Here is a 14,528-nt window from a genome sequence, read left to right as displayed (position 1 = left end):
AATTTTCTTCTCAACAATTTATATTTAATAAATAAGATTGAGAGGAATCCGTGTGAAAGGAGAGAAAAAGACAGATGCATCAAATTATACCTATGAGTATGACCTGCCTGGTTCCAACAACGTTCCAATAATTGAATAATAAACAAGAATAAAATAAGAAACAAAACAGAAAGTTAAGGGGGTGAAAAGTAAAAAAGTAAAAAGCTGGCAAATTATTCGAATGTTTTATTCCAGAAACAAATCAAACGAGAATCACGAGAGTCCATACATACAGAACTATATATACATTATTTGAGGCTAGTGTGTTATTATTGTAAATATGATATGATAATGCAGGACTAAGCTAAGCTAATAGCACTTTCATATTGGACAAACACACGCATGCAATCAATCATATACTATAAAACAAATGATTAAATTGCATCATAATCTATTCTTTGGTTGTCTACAGTATTTTTAGATCTGGCAGGTTAAGAAATAATTTGTCGCGAATATGGGCTTCATTTAAAAGTTTGTTACTGGCCAATAGATTGCTGTATATATAAAGCAGGATTCGAATTCCCAATATTTATTTAAGTGGACGAATGAATTAACTACCCAACTAATCCAAGTTGGTTAATTGCATCATAATCTTAGTCATGTTTCATGTCATTGGTGACTATATTGCTGATTTACACTTGATGGAAGCTGGTCTCAAAGGACTTCAATCAAGGTAAGGTATGACTGAGAATCGTTAAATTATTTAATATGTTTGATTAAACTACTTAACGTACGTGTTTTTATTAAAAAATTGGCAAATTATTCAAATGTTTTATTCCAGAAACAAATCAAACGAGAGAATTAGGAGAGTCCATATATACAGAACTATATATACATTATTTGAGGCTAGTGTGTTATTTCTTGATCTGGCTGATTAAGAACTAATCTGTCGTGAATATGAGCTCTATTTAAGAGTTTGTCGTCACTGCCAATTGATTATTGCATATATAATACAAGATTCGAATTCCCAACACTTGTTTAAATGGACGAGTGAGTTGACTACACAATCAACCCAAATTAGTTAATTGCATAATAATCTTCGTCATGTTTAACTACTAACTACGATGCTGTATCATCCATGTTATTGGTGACTATATTGCTGATTTACCCTTGATGGAAGCTGGCCTCAAAGGACTTCAATCAAGGTAAGGTATGACCGAGAATTGTTAAATTATTTAATATGTTTGATTAAACTACTTAACGTCCATGTGTTTATATTTTAACTGTTATCTTCACCTAAATACATCTTTATATGAGTAATTACTTTTAATCAATCATATATGCAGAGCATGTTCTTCAAAAGTAGTGTCCCCACTCTCCCACCGTAAATTTAAAAGAATCAATAGCTAGCCAGATTTAGGTTCCACAAGACTACAACATTACCATTCAAGAATGTTTTTTAGTATAAAGAAATTAAGAGATGCATTCAGAGTTTCTATATAAGGCAATGTTTGGTTTGCTTGTCATCATTTCAGCCATGATTACTCCATGCCCATGGACATGTGCACAGGGCTTCTTCTCTAACACAAAGTCCAAAGGCCATGATTGGTTTGTCTGCTATGCATGTTTCCTCTTCCAGAATTGGTTTATTGGGAGCAATGTTTTGTAGTGACATATTAGTTTGGTCATCATTGGTAGTATTGACTATGAAGATTGTATCTTTCACAAGAGTACACATACATGGTTGTTATGAGTTACCTCCATCAACATATTCTAATTCATAAGACTAATCTATTACATAGGAGAATTCCATTAGAAAAAGTAAAAGGCAAGGATAAACTAAGCGGTACTTAAAAAAGTTACATTGTTGTCAAAAAATAATTTTAAAAGATTCAAACGATAAATAAATTTTTAAAAATTTAAAAATGCTATAAAAAATAACTAAATATTAAATATATATATTTATAAAAAACTTTAGAGGTCGGATTTTAATAATTTTTTTAAGAATTATTAAAAAATAATATCTTTTCATCTTTAAAATTGATAATTTTATGTCAAGTGAATTTTTTTAAAAAAAATTATTGTGAATGATTAATTTTTTTTTGAAGAATAAAAAATTCTAGAGATAAATTTTGCTTCAATTTTTTATTTGTACCTTCTAAATAGTTTTATGAATGTTACCGAAAAAATTTAGTCCCAAAAGTCGTTTGCTAAACTTAAACATTTTTTTGCCACTTAAAAGATATATTTATTGTTGATGGTAATTAGTGGCTAAGAGAAGGGGGGTTGAATCTTAGCTTCTTCTGAGTGTCACTTTTTGACCTTTGAAATATCTTCAGGAGATTTTTCTTATTTTTATCTCGTAACTAGTCAAGAGACATTTTCTTTTTGTCTCGTAACCAGTCAGGACATATTTTTCAATTTTGTCTCCTACGCAACAGAAACAGAAATGGAGTAAAAGAGAGAGAGAGAGAATTACACTAAGAAGTATCTTGATTCAGCTATTAAGTGCAATGTAGCCTACATTCAGTCTCCATCACAACAATGATGGAATTTCACTATAATCATCTTGATTACAAACACCAATTCTCCCTAAGAACTACCCTTCCTATACGGGACAAGTCCAGAATCTATCCCCAATCCTGAACTTGACTTGGTCACCTACCAAGTTTTCAACTGCTAAGTGCTAACCCAATTTGCAAGGGGATTCCCAAATAATCATGATACACAACACAATGTACAAAGGACCTCTAGGACATCTATGACTTTTTCTTTCATTTTGTACACTCTGTCTTTTTTCACTTACTTGCTTTTTCTTACAAACCTCACACTGTTTGCTTTTTTTACCATGAGACTCAGACAGACAAAACTAAAGAAAATACAAAATGAAATACATTGAAGGAGAAGAACTTCTATTAGCTTGGGTAGCTATGAGAACTATGTGCTTACTTTTCTTATCTCAAGCCTTAGCCGTTCACCCTTATTATAGAAAGAGAAGCTTCCAAGGTTAAAACGGTTCAACCGAGCCAACTTCTTCTTCTTCTTCAACACCAAAAACGGTTCGGGCAGAGAGAAGAGAGAAAGAAAACCGAAAGCAAATCAACATGCAATTACCTTTCTCTCATCCCTTCTCATTAAACTTCATCAATATGAGCCTTCTATCTTGATTTTGTCCCCACCAAGAAAGATTTTTGACCCTTGATGAACCCTTGATCCTTGATAGCTCCATCTGCTCTATTTTTGTTTCTTCCTCCACGTAGCTACAGTAGCTACCTTCTGTGATGGATGAACAAAAAGTAGAGACGAGCTTCACCTCAGGGATCTTCTTCTCTGACCGAATTGGATTGCTACCATTTTAGGCATGAAGATCTTGAATCTTCCTCTCCAATTCTTGTCTTTTGTGGCAAAAATCCTAGCCACACCATACTGTAGATTTTCTTTCTACAAGGACCATCGTCACCTTGGCCGCTTGTTTCTTCATAGCTTCTGTTTTTCTTCCTCTGATAGCTTGCTTCTACAAGCTTCTTCCCTGTCAGTGAAGTGACCGAAAACTAGAGAGAGAAGAGACAGAAGAAAGAGAAAATTTTGAAAGTAATGAGTAAATTAAAATCAATTAAAGTCCACTTCCTTTCTTCTATGCATAAAGTAACGTGGAGTCATTTAATGCAATCAAATCAATTTCAACTTTCTCTTTTCTATTACCAATGCAATTAAAACAAGTTAATTAAATTTGAATTCCATTTAAAGAGGGGAGTGGATAACCGAACCAAACATGCACTACTCCTTCCTTCTTTCTTTTTAATTCGGACCAAGCCTTTGTTGGTCTTGTAACAAAGATTTAATCGGGCTTGCTCAATAATTTCTTAGCCCAACTAACATAGTAATAATTCAGCCATTCATCAAATAGAATTTTGTACAAGGCTAAATATTATATTGGGCTTGATGTGTTTTTCGACCCAACCAAAAATCTGTATATTAACAAAATTATTAATCAGCTAATTTTGAATTAAAATTCAATTTAATAATTTTGCATTTAATTATTTTTAACAATGTTTGATCATCATCATATTTCAAGTTTTCCAAACTCAACAAATCTACTACAAGAAAAACGCTAAATACCGTCAGATTTAGTATCAGATATTAGTAGTGGGTTTACCGCCGGATTTGGCAATAAATTCGTTGGGCAAAAAAGTTACTGTTGAATTTGATTTCCGACGATAAATTCGCTGACAATAATTGGAGGAAAAAAAGAAAAATTGGTGCGATCATTATGTGGGATTTATCGGCGGATTTGGCGGATAAATCCGCCGATAATCCAAATTAGTGCAACGCTGCGTTTTGATTATTCGCAAAGTATTATCGTCGCCCTAAATTCGAATCGCGAACTCTCTCCCCCTAATTTTTGAACCAATCTCTCTCTCTAACCTTCTCCATCCCTCTCTCTCTCCCCTCCAAACCACCTCCGACAGCCCCTCCACTAGCGTCGGCTACTACCAACAGCGTTCAAAGACTTCGTAGACTCCTTACGTTGTGTTGGTCGCTCTATCGTCGCCGTTTTCGTTGCTTCCACCACTATTGCCGCCGCCACGACTGCCACCACTGTCGCCACTGCTCCTTGTGTCGCCGGAGCTGCCTCATTCCTCCCTCCAAGTATGTTGTCCTTCTCCTTCTTCCTATTATTTTTTCAATTTATTTAAAAAAAACCCTAATGCAGCCTTGTCGGTTGGTCATGACTGCCGCCATTTTGCTGTCTGTGTTGCCACCACGTCAGTAAAATCCTCTGTATCGTCATTGTCTCCAAGTAACTCAATAGTTAGTTTTTTATCTGATTTTAGTTTATTATGTATTAAAAAATTTGCAATTAGGACGTTTGTATTAGAAATTTAACAGTTTTTCAGATTTAGTTCATAATGTATTAATTTATATTTAGAATTTTTTTAATTCTGTTTTGATTTTTGATTTTTTTATTCTGTTTTGATAATTTTGTGTTTGAAATCTACACTGTTCTGATTAGTTAATTGTTGTTTAAATCTACAAGTGTAAGATTCTCAATTGTATTGCTCTGATTTCTATTCTAATGTTGTTTGAGTTAATCATTTTTTTATCATTTTAACTAAAGTTACAAAAATAAATATTATCAACAAATTATTCAACCATAATCAGTTACAGCTTGTTTTTGTGAACCATTAAATACCAACTTAATATTATCTTCAACAGTCATCATCATTGTGAGACATTGAAGCTACAACAACAATAATAGTGCAAAAGAATATATTAAGAGATGATAAGTAATACTGCTTCTTCATGTTTATATTACAAGGCTTCAAGATTGTATGAGTATTTTATAAGTGAGAGGGTGAGACAACCCTTTCCTTTCCTTTGGGAAGAGGTGGGTGGATTCTTTGGCTAATAATTTAGGTCAATGATGAATCTAGGAAATATTACATGCTTCGTGAATTGTGTTCTAAATTTAATTTCAAGAGCATTTTAAATGGAGTATTTTTAGAGTCCAAAATGTTTAGTAATTAAAAGAAATTAGTTAAAATTCGTGATAACATGTTTTATTTAATATTTATTAATTATTGTAATAATTAAAAAATATTAAATAAAATAAGTTTTATTTTTTTTGTCGTTTTTGAATATCATTTTTGATATTTTTAATAATTGAATTGATGTAGAATTAAATTTATATTGGAATTAATTTATGAAATGAAATTGATATTATTTTAGAGATTTTGATGAACAACCAATAAAATTTTGTCATTTATATAATTATGATGATGTAATAGTTTAAAATAATATAAAATTCTAATTGAATGAAAATTAAGCGCTACAGGAACAAATTTCACTTTTAATTTCAAATTACTATTTATGATATATGGTCCTACAAATATTTTTGTAGGACCCAACATGAAATAAAATTAGAACTAGTATTGGTGATGCTTTAAGGTCTTTTAAATTAAGAAAAGCGTTAACTATTCATTTGATATCTAAAAGAATTAATCACTAACAAAAAAATTCTTGAAATGTATTATCAACAAAATGACTTCTGAAAGATTTGAAAATGCGTAAAAAATAATAAATAAATTATATATTTTTTTATAAGTGACAAAAAAATTTTGTATTTAACAAACGACTTATTTATTTAATTTAAATTTTTGTGAAAATATTTTAATTGAATATTTAAAAGATGTAAAAAAATCAGAACAAAATTAATCTCTGGATTTTTTATTTTTTTAAAAAAATGTGGTCATATACAACTCAATAATTTGGATATGAAAAAGTTGGTGGTGATTTGGCTAGAAATGGGAGAACCATGCTTATTACTGTTTTGTGGACGTCTGTAATGCAAGGTCAACATGTAGGGGGCGTGTTGCCTGCTACACGCCGGGGGCGTGAAGAAACATGGCGGAACGTCATTGGTCGGAGCTGGAATCACGCCGGGGGGGTGTGCTGATGTGGAGAAACATGGCGCATTGTCGTTGATCGGAGCTGGAATCACGCTGGGGGCGTGTTGACTCAGCACGCCGGGGGGTGTGTTGACGAGGAACTAGCACGTGGGGGCGTGCTGACTCAGCATGCAGGGACGTGCTTACACGTGGCGACACTTGATTGGCTGCGGCAGGCAGCACGTGGGGGGCGTGGTGAATGTTCCATCTATATATAGGCAGAGTTGGGCTTTATTTTCATTATGAGTAAGAGTGTGTGAGTGTTCTTTGAGTGTTCTGTGAGTGTTGGTAGTGCAATGAAGGGTACCGGAAACTTGGTGGTATATTGCAACGGTGAAATAATACGCAATACTCATGAGGGAGTGAGGTTTGTCTGTCAGAATCCATTTTTGTTTGTGGTTCCATGCACCATGACGTTAATGGAGCTTCAGAACGGTCTCTGTCAAAGCATGGAGAATGGTACGTTAATGAGAGTGAGCAGAATTTTGCACCGGAATCTAGTTGTAGTTTTTGGTGGTCTAATACAATTTGATACCATGCCAATCACTGATGAAGGGAGTATGCAGAATATGTTTTAAATTTACCGACAGACTCAGATGCGACAGCCATAGATTGAGCTATATGTTTTGTTTGAAAGCATAGAGACAGAAGGGATTCAAAATGTTTTAGATATAAAGGATGATAGAGCTGCAGTGTACGAGGGAATGGATAGTGACAGCGAAGAGGATTTTGAAGCCACTTATGAAGCCGGCGATGAAGATGAGGATGGTGATGTGGGAGTTAAGACAGCAACGGAGAATATAGTGGTTCATCCCTCGAGCAGTCAACCGATGAACGTGCCACCATTCATGCGTGAGTTGGATCTCGACGCCATGCATGCACCGGAATTTGTGGAATATGCAAACATAGGTACGTCATGCATGAATAATACGTTTTTGTTAATTGATACTTTTGGAATGATTAATGAACGATGATTTTCCGCTTTCTGTAGGCGTTGCTGATCCTGCGGACGGAGAGTTCCGGATTGGAATGGAATACAGTTCCAGAAAGTTGGTGGTGGCTGCAATTAGAAGATACACTATCGTTAAAGGAGTTGACTACGATGTGTATGAGTCTGAGCCACAGACCTTCTATGCAAAATGCAAGATGTATGGGCGTGGGTGCGACTAGCTTATCCGAGCCAGCTTGATACGGAAAAAAGATTGTTGGGAGATACACAGATACAATGGAAGGCACACATGTACAATGGAAACGATTTCACAGGATCATTCCAAGTTGGACTCGGATACCATTGCTGATAGTATAATGCCGTTAGTCGAGACTGACCCGTCAATCAAGGTAAAATCTATAATAGCGGAAGTCCAGTCAAGGTTCAACTATACCATCAGTTACCGAAAGGCTTGGTTGGCAAAGCAGAAGTCCATAGCAAAAGTTTTCGGTGGTTGGGAGGATTCTTACCAAGCCTTGCCATGGTGGCTCTCGATCATGGTTTAGAAGATACCTGGGTCAGTTGTGCAAATAGAAACACGCCTACTGTACAACGCGAATGAGGAGGCGCAAGGTGTAAAAATACTTCATCGCGTATTTTGGAGCTTCAATCCATGCGTTAGGGCATTTAGGCACTGCAAGCCTCTAGTTCAGGTTAACGGCACACACTATATGAAAAATACAAAGGAACACTCCTGGTCGCTGTTGCACAAGATGGGAACCAGAATATTGTGCCTATGGCTTTTGCGCTGGTGGAAGGGAGACAGCTGATGCGTGCACTTCTTTCTCAGAAATCTGTGAATGCATGTTGTCAGAAAAGACGGTGTGGGTATGATTTCAGATCGGCATGAGTCAATTCGGGCAGCAGTAAATCGTTTCGGAGATGACTAGCAACCTCCAAGAGCATGGTGGATGTTTTGTATAAGGCACATCGGCAGCAACTTCCTAAGAGCATTCAAAGTCCCTCACTTGCAGAAGCTTGTTGTCAATATTGGGTATTCAAGAATGGTGGAGGAGTACAACATCAACTATAAGAGGTTGGAAGAGCGAGGCGAGGCATATGCCAGGTGGTGCGATGCCATTGGACTCAGACATTGGGTGTTGGCATTCGACGAGGGGCATCGATGGGGCCATATGACGACCAACCTTGTCGAGTGCATTAACTCAGTGTTGAAGGGTGCCCGTAATCTACCTGTGCTGGCGCTGGTCCGAGCAACATATTATCGGTTAAATGAACTTTTTACACGGAAGAGTGCCGAGACTCACAAACGCAAGCGTGCTGGGTTTACTTACTCCATATTTGCACAAAAGTGGATAGAGGGAAATATGCAACAGACTGGGAATATAGTAGTGCACAGGTTTGACAGACGAAATGAGGTGTTTGAGGTGCGCGACATGGCTAACGGGAAGGTGTCAGTTGTTGACCTTGCGCGACGGACGTGTGACTGCGGGCACTTTCAGGTGGAACGACTACCTTGTCGCCATGTTATTGCTTGATGTGCTAACCAGTGTCTCGATTGGCAGCTGTATGTGCATGACGTGTACAAGATGACAGAGATTCGTAAGGTATATAGATTTGAGTTCACACCGTTACGTGATCCCGAGACATGGCCCGCATATGAGGGACCGACATTGGTCGCTAATCCCGCCTTGAGACGAATGTCGAAAGGTCGCCCCAAATTGACCCGGTACTTGAATAAGATGGATTCATGTGACATGCGTGGTCCTCGGGTATGCCGTCTCTGTGGTGCTCAGGGTCATAGTCGGAGTCGATGTCCTCAGCGTGCTGGACCGAGTGGTGGGGGTGAATGATGTTTATTTCTATCGTGTTTGTAAGCTGATGTTTTTCATAGTAGTCGTGTTTGTATTTTTAAATTTCATAGTAGTCGTGTTTGTATTTTTAAATTTGTTTTTTGTAAACTGATGATTTTCATACTAGTAGTCTTTGTATTTTTAATATTATCATTTGCTGCCTTCGTGAAGTAAACATACAAAATGTTAACTACGTTTTACATAGGTCAACATACAGAACATACGAATTACATTAGCTTAATTATTACAATTAAATCTAAAAATCCTAAATCCAAGCTCATTTCTTTCCAGACATCCAATTCAGTCCCTTAACCATGATGCCCTGACCGAACCGCGACGGAGTATACCTATCAGGTGGATTTCGCTCCGTCCGTAGGTCATACGGGTGACTTGGAGCGGCCAAACCACCTCCCTCTGCCGGAGCAACCGACCCACCTGCCTCGCCCAGATCGCGTGACCCACCTACTTTTGCCGGAGTGGAGGACCCACCTGCCTCTGTCGGAGCGGATGCACCTGGGTTGTAGTCATCAACAACTGTGTATGTCCGCCGATGGATACCACTATCACATGACGCAGTCGCTGACGACGGGTCGGAACCATGACCCTGCAAACCATGGCCCGTACCTACTGATGCCCCATGTGGAGCAGCCGACGCCGACGGTGAATGCATGGCGCTAAAATCTGACCAACCACCCAAACTAGCGTTGGCCCAATTATGTGGCTGCTGATCTCCATGACCACCAACAGAAAACTCAAACCAATCATGACCGGATGGAATCGTAAGTATAGGCTGCTTAGAATGGTGGCTGACCTGAGAGTGGAGGCTGCCCTGAGAGTGCTGGCCGTGCTGATTGTGACGTCTCTGATGGCTGGACTCACTCTGGTGACTGTGATGGCTACCATGACTATGCTCCGGTGGCTGTGGTACATAATATACGGATCAAACACTGCATGCTGATGTGGCTGTGGCTGTTGAGGAACGTACTCTTATGGGGCAGGTGGCTATGGTACAGGTGGCTGTGGATCCTGAGGAACGTACTCCGACAATCTCAGCAGATGCCCATATGAGCGCAGGTACCAATCCCGATACTCCGTGGTCGGACTAAAATCCCAGGTCAAAAGGGGGTGCAAATTCCGCAGCTGAGTGTTTCGCCTGTTGCCCCACTCCCCTATCCATGCCCCATGAATAACTGTCCAGTCATGAATCTACACTCCGCGAAGAGCCATGCAATGCAGGTCCAATGGAATCTCCCTTGCTCCTTGCGGGGGAGGTTGTACATACCCAAACTGATGCATCACTCGGTCCACAAGGTGTCATTCAATGCACTCAAACTGACGCATCACGAAGTCGGCACTACTATCTGTCCATCCACTCACAGCCTTTCCATCAATGGGTAGGCCAAATATATAAGCGACATCTTCCAATGTCACTGTAATCTCACCCACCGGTAATACGAAGGTGTGAGTCTCTGGCCTCCACCTTTCGACCAGAGCAGCTAATAACGGGTGAAATCCACGTATTACCCTAATTTTAGAGACGTGGTAGAATCCCGTGGCGCGTAGGTAGTTTTCCACCATCGGATTCTACGTCTGTGACAGATACAGTTTACGCACCAACAAATTCCTGTTAGGCTGCATAAAAAAATGTTAGTTTAAATAGGTTATATATATTATAAAAAAAAATTTATTATTAATATTTATTAAATTATTTATTAATATTCAAATTATTTGCTGACCACACGAATAAATAAATCCATTTTAAGAAAAGTAATTAAAAAATTATTGAATTAAAATAAATAAATAAATAAATGTTAATAAATATATTAAACTATTCACTGAATTACTAATTTTCTTTGTTTACTGTCAAACATTTTTTTAAAATAAATAAATATATAATTTTTTTCTTTTTTTTACATAAATAAATAATATTTTAATATTATTTATTTATTTGTCAAAATACATATTTGTAAGAGTATTTCTTTTTTCAATGATAGTTCACAGAGCCGAGTTCATACATATTTATTTATCTATTTATTCTTATTAATATTTTATAAATACCGAAAATTATTTAGTCTTAAAAAATTCAAATATTTATTATTTATGCATTACTTTCGTTAATAATCATAACAAAATTTATATATTTAAAAATAAAAAATTTGTGATAATACTAAAAAAAATTATATACAAAAAAATATAATTATATTTTACAGATTCAAATTTTATTCTAACACAGTCGTAAAATATAAAAAGAAATGGGCCTTTTTCTATATATTTATAATATACTAACAACAACAATATTTAAAAAACTTCAGTATATAAAAAATTAAAATTTATCAACTTACATAAATTAGATGATCCAAATAGTTGATAATATATTCTTCAGACGCCGCATAATTACGTACCAATTTTTTAAATTTCTACAATTTTTTTTATTTTTTTTCCTACAAACACCCCCAACTAATTACACCTTCACTTCCACTACTATTACTTGAGCTACCCATATTCTTTTTTTTTTCCTTTCTTGCTTCAAAACCTGATGCCACACTCTCTGTTCTTTAATGGAGGAAGAAGCTAAATTTATAAGGGTTGGTCGCTGGTTACCAGGAAGGGGGTATTTTCTGCATGTAGACAGGCCTGTAACACGTCCCCTGCGTGATGCTGCCACACCTCGGAACCCAGCAAGCTTCACTGATTACACCACTTCTCGCCCTCCTGTGTTGTCAGTGCGGTTTCTTGTTGCCAGGTCATCACGCCCCCAACGTGTTGTAGAGGATCTGCCACGTCGCCGACCTTGCTCAGGCATCACACCCCCGGCGTGTTGTCCCTGACACCACCCTCTCGCAAAACACCTATCTCACCCATATCGGGCCAATACACCAACAATATTTCCATAAAAAAAATAATTTCTGGTCATATACAATATTTTTTTAAAAAATTCACTTGATATAAAATTATTAAATTTTAAAATTAAAAAATAATTATAATTATAGAAATTTACTTCAAAATATAAAAATTAAAGTCTTTTTTAGAATATATATTTAAAATATATTTTTTTATTATGTTTTTAAATTTTTCAATAACTTATTTGTGTTAGTATTTTTGGGGTTTTTTTGTTAATAATATAAATTTTTAGGTACTATTTTAATAGTTTACTCAATAAAAAAATTAATAAAATAAAAAAATAATTAAATTACTCTTAAATAAAGATCATATAAGTTTCACATAATAAAAATTATAAATTTAATAATAATTATTTTTTTGTCTAATTTATTATTTTATCACTTTATAATTCTTATGTTAAATTTAGTAAAAAGAAATCCTCTACAACTGTTCTGAGGAATCCCCCCCCTTCCTAAATGTATAACACATGAGAATTCCTTTTTTTTATCCTCTGTTGACTACTTTAGATTTACGACGAATTCTTGTGTCTATAGAAGTTGGGTTTAATTTGTCTAAAAATAAAAATACAATAAAGTGAGATCTATTTTTTTATGTTTAAATTCTATTAGTAAAATTTAAGTAGGAAGAATGGATTCTCTCAAGTCGTAATTGTTAAAAAAATTGAAAGAGTAAAGCGTGATTTTTAGTTTTTTATTATTCTTTTTCTTTTATAATTTTTTTGTCTCGTTTATAAAATTAATAGTGAGAAGATAAAAAGATTACACTTTATTCATTTAATTGTTAAAAAAAATAAAGAGAATCTATTCAATACCAAATCATCATTCTAAAGATTTTAACGGTGATAAAATAGTACCTAACTTTTGTTATTGATAAAATAATCCTTAACAAGTGTGTCTCCAAACTTACCGAAACAAAATTTCGACAAACATAATACTAATGTAGCCACCATATTTTAATAACCTGATAAATTACTCCCAAAATCTGCTTTCCAACACACTATATCGAGTAAACACCCAATCCGGTCCCTGTTCATTTTAAATTTGGACAAGGCAATCCCTCACTATAAAAGTCACCCACGCCGGTCCCTATCCATACATAAAATAATCCATCGCGCCTCCTCCCTTGTATCCCCCATCCAAAGTTGACAGAAAAATCTGATGTGGCACTTACTGGCGCTGATCTGGCAGTTAGTCTAGAATTAAGTGTCAACCTGAATTAGGGTAAATGGACAGGGGTCGATTTGCCCCTGTCACATTAAAAAACGATGTCGTTGCTAGGTTAAGAAGGAGGAAACGTTTTCTAATCTAGCGTGCTCTAACTGAAGTCTCCAGATCTGAATGCAGCATTGCTTTTATGAGTTGCATAAGAAGCACTTCTGAAAATGTCTAGAAGGAAGCATAAAACTTTGTTAATGGATATATTCCAGAAAAAAACAACAGGTTTTCTATTACTAATAATTCAATCAATATGAAAATCATACATAATGATCACTAAGCTTCAAATTGAAACATGCATACAATGAACTCCTTTCACGTGCTGTGAATGCAAAGATGGCAATGCTACGGTGACCACTCGAGCAAGGATTATAAGTGATCCAATGCTTGCTCTAGCAAGAACACCAGACGACAAATTTTCTAAGGTTATGGCTATTAAGTCGAGCAGTGGCCGTACATCAGAGACCTAGTTATAGAAAATGAAGCAGTTTAGTTGTTGGAAGCAGAGAGATCTAACTAATTGTAAAATAATTTTCTAGGCCAAAGAATGCATATTCATAAACCTACTCACTTGAAAAATTCTAGTAAGCATTCCTCAATGGAGATTTGGAGCAAGATATTTGAGTTCAGCTCTTGCTCTTCAACAAATTTTCCAGAGGCTTGAAGGCTTTTTCTAAGATGCCTGCAAAGGTCATCAACAAAACCAAATTCTACCAACCTTCTCCCAATTCTAATTTGTACAGCTAAAGACGTGGCAACTTGAATAATGCTAGTTTTAAGGTGGGGATCATGTAAAATATTTTTGTGGTCCAGATAACGTATGACAAAAGCTAGAATCAACTGCTGATTCCCTAGAAAACAAGGTGAAAAAAATGGCAAATTCATGGGACAAGAGTAAAAGATTTTGCATAAGAATCTTATATGGAATTGTTTAATAGCTGTTTTGAATATTAAAATCCATGAATGTTCAAAGTTACAAAGTGAAACCAAACAACAGTACAACACATCCACCATATTATTGGATTTGATTTCAGACAAAGATTTGACTGAGAAATGATGAAGAGAACAATACCTGAATTCTCCATGAAATAGGCCATGCTAGACAAAACCATTATTGCTAACCCTTTTGGAGGAGAACAATGTCGTCCGGAATCAAAGTAAACAAACATTGGATCCAATACACGAC

This window comes from Arachis duranensis, chromosome 1 (assembly GCF_000817695.3).
Source record: "Arachis duranensis cultivar V14167 chromosome 1, aradu.V14167.gnm2.J7QH, whole genome shotgun sequence".
Lineage (NCBI taxonomy): Eukaryota > Viridiplantae > Streptophyta > Magnoliopsida > Fabales > Fabaceae > Arachis > Arachis duranensis.
This window is presented reverse-complemented; position numbering follows the sequence as displayed.